Source organism: Furipterus horrens, unplaced genomic scaffold (assembly GCF_987537825.1).
Source record: "Furipterus horrens unplaced genomic scaffold, mFurHor1.1.pri manual_scaffold_12, whole genome shotgun sequence".
Lineage (NCBI taxonomy): Eukaryota > Metazoa > Chordata > Mammalia > Chiroptera > Furipteridae > Furipterus > Furipterus horrens.
This window is the reverse complement of record NW_028327182.1, coordinates 13296110-13301558: the sequence shown is the minus strand read 5'-3', so window position 1 is coordinate 13301558 and position 5449 is coordinate 13296110.

Here is a 5449-nt window from a genome sequence, read left to right as displayed (position 1 = left end):
TTAGGATAGAATGGGGTTGCTGGTATTGTGTTATGAAGCAAAAAATGGGCTGGCACTCAGCAGGGAAGGTCCTTGCATGCTAGAATAAGAAATTTGAATGTCATTCTGCAAGCACTGGGTGGTTTCTCGACACCATGTGAGAAAATGGTATGTTTTTCAAATGTTCTTAAATATAACCCTGACCACCCTGGAGCTCCCAAAGAAAGAAATCATGCGCAGGCTGAAGATCCTACCCAAAAAACTGATAAAGCCCTGTATATTGCCAGCACTTCAGGCAGCAAATAGAATGCATTAAATTCTGCCTCAAGGGTTGTTGAAACTGTGTCTAAAGATGTTAAAGAAACACAGCATTCTCAGGCAAATGATGAATTCAGTTTTATTCAATGTCATTCAAATTTTTAAAATGTCAAAATGCTATTAAATTAGATGAGAAATATACAGTTGTACTAAATTACAGAAATTACACTATAGTGATAATAATAACGATGATAAAGGTATAGTGATTATATGCACAGGTCATTCTACCTTCTCCCTGTGTGAATGTGGGCAAATTCTCTTAAACTCTGGAAGCTATCTATAAAATGGGTGGAATGTTCTTTTGTACGTACCTTAAAATATTGTTTTTAACCATTAAATGGAATAAGTATATATAGTACTGACTACAGTGTTAGGTTCAGAACATTATTTCATTAATAAAAAGAAAAGCAAGCATATTTAGTACTATAGCAACTAACAATGTACATGTACTCTGTGACTAGTTTTAATTGATTATTCTAAAATGATGTTTATAATTGTTTTCTTCTTGGGGAAAGAATAATGAGTAAGGAGGTAGATGGAACTGGGAGATCAGGGCCCCAAGCTTGGAGGAAAGAGCTCAGGAAAAGAACACCTGTGGTTAGTACACGGCCATGTCATTTAGAGTACTGCCAGGTCCGCACATCCAGTGTGGAAACGTCTTATGGAAGTGTTCTTTTTAAAGTCATACACTTCTTGATAGTTCCGCTTTATATGATCTAGGTTGTTAATGTACTTCGCAAAGTCTAACTCCAGAGCCATAGAAAGAATAATTTACCTGAAAAGAACAACTTAATTACTCAGAGTTCACGTACATGCATAAACTCAGAGTATAGTTTTTCCTGCATTATAGTCTAAAACTATGTATTATTGTTCAAAATATAAGTAAAACTAACATTCGCTTGATTGGACAAAACCTAAATGTCTCATTTTCCACAACTGCTATATAAATAAGGATACATAGTTTGCAATGACATTACATAAAAGTGTGACGTGCTGTAAATGTGACGTTCTCTCCGCCCCTCATGTCAGAAACACGGCACTTTCTCTTAATGATCACTACGGCAAACGTTTGGGAATTTTTCCTTAGACTCAGTTTTATCTGTTACATGCTAATCCCAGATATAACCTATTCGCGTAGGATCCATTTCCCCCACAAAAGCTTGCTTGTTGCTGTATAGTGGTAAGAGACTGTGAGTTATTGAGTAAACTATATAAGTGCCGAAAATGAGCTTTGTAGGTAACGTTATATCTGAAAAACAATACAAAATGCTTTCCGATTATGCACAACTAAAACCAGCGTTGTTGGAATGGAGCTTACTCCTGTAACGTCAGGCACGGATGGGGGAGATGTTCAGGTGGGCTTTCAGTCCTTCACGTGTCCTTTCTACCCTACTTACCAGTTACGCCCCACTTGCCCGTGTGCAGAGTGTCACAAGCATCATTAGCACACGTTCCAAGGTGCCTCTTCCTCATGCTGCACCTTCTCCAGGGGCCACCTGCTACATTTTTTGTAGCTGGCGGATGCCCTGCACTGTACCTGACATGTCTGGGGAGAGCATTCTCTCCATCCTTGCCCAAATCCGTGGTCTGCGATATTTCCTCTGCGTGCCCTCTCTTCCACACAGCCGACCACCATCGGCAAGGTTTCTCGTGACACTTCTGTTCGAAATGACAGATGGCATAACTGTTTCTCCCACAGAAAAGAAGAGAGAAAGAAGTAAGATGAATACGTTTAATTTAAAAAAGGCCCCTCTGGAGAGTCTCATACCCTGTGTAACAACTTAGCTCCTTGTGAGAATTATTGCTTACTATTTTTAATGTAGCAACCATCGAAATTTACTCTGCTTTGAAACTGTTTGAAAAAAAAGAGAGAGAAAGAGAGGATGCAAGAAAAATAACTTTGACTTTTTCCTACTGTCTTTCACTTTTTATCTTCTGAGACCTCCCTTTCTAAAATCAAACAGTCCCAGAAGGACAGATTCATGGAGCTTGGCAGAAACTTCCGAAATCATTTCTGCATCTCCCTGCCTTTAGGAAGCACGTGTCGAAACCAACTAGAATGGTTCGTTTTCTTTGCTTCTCTACAGTAGCTCAGCATACAGACAGCATAATCCACATTAAACTTTCACACCCCGACTTCCCAGAAAAGTCTCAGTTACCCAACAAAAACTTGTTGCGTTTGAACAGAATTTTAATCCATTATTTTTCTTTAAAAAATTTCAAACCTGCAAAGAATACACCCCCCGCACTCTAACACCCCCCCCATGAGTTTAGTGTAAATTATTAGAAAATATCAATCATTTCCACAAGGGAATAATTATTCAGGTCACTAGAATACTTTTAGATAACTGCATAATAGAATAAGATTTTTATTTATAATCTTAATGTTTCAATGCTATAGCTTGTCTTTTTAAATATCTTGAAATTGGCCGTGTTTGAATTATTGAGTCTTTAAATTTCAGTCTTTGCATATATTCTTAATCCACTTTGGTGGATCTTTATTTAGCATTTTATTGAATATTAAGCATTCTATTTAACATGGTTAAGAAAAATATAATTTTAAGCAGTTGTATAAGAGAATACTTTATTGCATATACACTGTTTCATAAAGTTCCACGAAATTAGTTGGAATCCTTTGGTTTTTTAATTAATTTATTGAACCAAGACAATAGCTTCTGTTTATGATGTGAGAAAGATATTCTCAGTAGGGTTATTTCTCTGGAAAAATTGCAATGGGCAAACAAGAAATTCATTGTTCAGCTGTTACCTTTGCTTTGGCAATCTGGATAATTTGCTTCTAATCTATAAAAAGACTTTGAATTGTCCATCTGGCAGCATCTCTGGTACTTTAGAAGTAGATAATAGTAGCCTAAAATATATATTTTGTTTTCTGCTCTGCTGTTTATTATTCACTTTTTGAGGCCAGGTATCTCTATGACCATGTATAACTGGTACTAAACAACAGTTGCTGGTTAGACAAATTGATCTGAGAGAAATGAAAATAGCATTCAGTCAGCCTTGCAAATAACTACCAAAAATTTACCAGTACCCAAAAAGTTGCAGTCTTTTCCCTTCTACAGAGAAATAAAATTGTAAAATAAAAAGCATCTGCATGTGCAAACTAATTGGTCTGTATGGATTATTTAATGTATGAATTTCTAGAAAATGTCAAAATTAATTTGATTATAAAATTTATTTAAAAATTATTTTGAGATGGGGAGGGTTTATAAGGGGACTAAATAGTAATGAAAAATATAATCAAGATTAAATCAAAAAACAAAAAATAAAATTATTCTGAGATTAATAATCTGAGTATCAGTGTAATAAAATCCTTTACTGAATGGGAGTCACACACACACACACACACACACACACACACAGTAAATACTAAGTTTTTATTTTGTCTGATCATAAAATAATAAAATTAAAAATGTCCAGTTTCAATGTGATGTTTAGATTACAAATGAGGTTAAATATCCTTACAAAACTTGTTAAAATAAAATAGTTCTCAGGAAAACTGTTATATTGCCTTTGAAGATATTTTAAGATTCCTGGTGGACTGGATTTCACACATGTCCTATATTCTAGAAAAGTCTCCCACTTTTCTTTCTTTCTTTCCTATTACTGAACATTTTCCCTAACTTTTTAGGTCTCTCAATACCATATATATGTATGTGACCCCATCATTATTATAAAATTTAAATACAATATTAAATATTTAGAATATGATTTAAATACAACTAGTGCAGTACTATGTGAATTTGTTTTCATATCTAGTTACTTATTAGGAGGATGGATTATTATATATAAAAGGAACCTGCAAGACCATCTACGCAAGAGTTTCTTTATATGTGTTCTATGAACCATTTATATTAAAATTACCTGGTATGATTGTCTAAAAGATACCTACTTATGTATAATTGATCAGCAACTTTGGATGTAGATCTTATGAATTACATTTTTGGAAATAACTACTCCAGCTGAACTACATTCTTGTTAACTCCAATGACAATTTATGGGTCACTGACATATTACTGAGATTCTAGATGTCACAGAGTAGATTCTGATGATACAAAGATGAATAAGGCACCTAAATAAAAAACAATCGCTTGTTTTCTTACATAAACACATGCAATAATAGATACATAAACCCAAGAATATAAAGGAAATATCTCTAACACAATCTGTATTGGATGGGGAGGCACCACACAATACGTCAAAGTAAATCTCTGTGGGAGAACTGATAACAGTGCAAGGCAGCAGCATCCCAGGAAAATCATTAAGGAAGGTGAATGGAACAAGAAAAAGTATTCACATAGAGCCTATAAAGGTGTGTGTGGGAAATTTAAGACAGTACTATATTGTTGAATCCTAAAATTTGGGGAATAAGTGGCAAAGAGAACAAAATCAAGCAGGCACAAAGCCAAGAGGCACAAATTTATTTTATAGTTCCTGAATGTATCTACATAGGTAATGGGGATTTAAGCAATACAGTGATGTTGTCAGATGTTGAGATAGATTGCTCTGGAATCTCTGTAAGGAAAATATTTGTATGGAAAAGTAATGTTAAAACGTAAACTGAACCACATTAGAATTTCCATTAGTTCATTTGAGCTTACATCGATTTGAATCAGGCAGAACCAAAGCAAAAATAGTTAAGAGAACTCTACTGACAGGAGAAAGGGAAGGATTTTATAGAGATAACATGCATGAAATCGCATGCACCAGCTTTTATAAAGAAAACATGGAAGCAAAGCAACTGAATTTTTGACTGGCTTTAACTTGCATGTTGCCTTATTTAAAAAAGGCTAATGACAGTTTGTTTGTAACTTTCATTTTTTTCATATCTGAGTCCATTGACTCTGGCGTAGATTTTGGTTTGCTTGCATAGGCTAACAAGGCCTGTTAAGGCTCGTGGCCTCTGGTTCAGTGACTTTAACAGACTATAGATTTGGAAACTTGTTAAGTATAGCTGTAGTAGCTCAAATGAGAAATGATGAAGTCACAATTTGAAAGGACAGAAATTAAAGGATAAAATTGAACATAATAAAGCCATAAAACTCGAGAACTTTACAATTGCCAGAATGTGTAAAGGGAGAAATAGGATATGTGTTTAACATTTTCCCTTCTTGCTGCTGTCTTTGTTACAGAA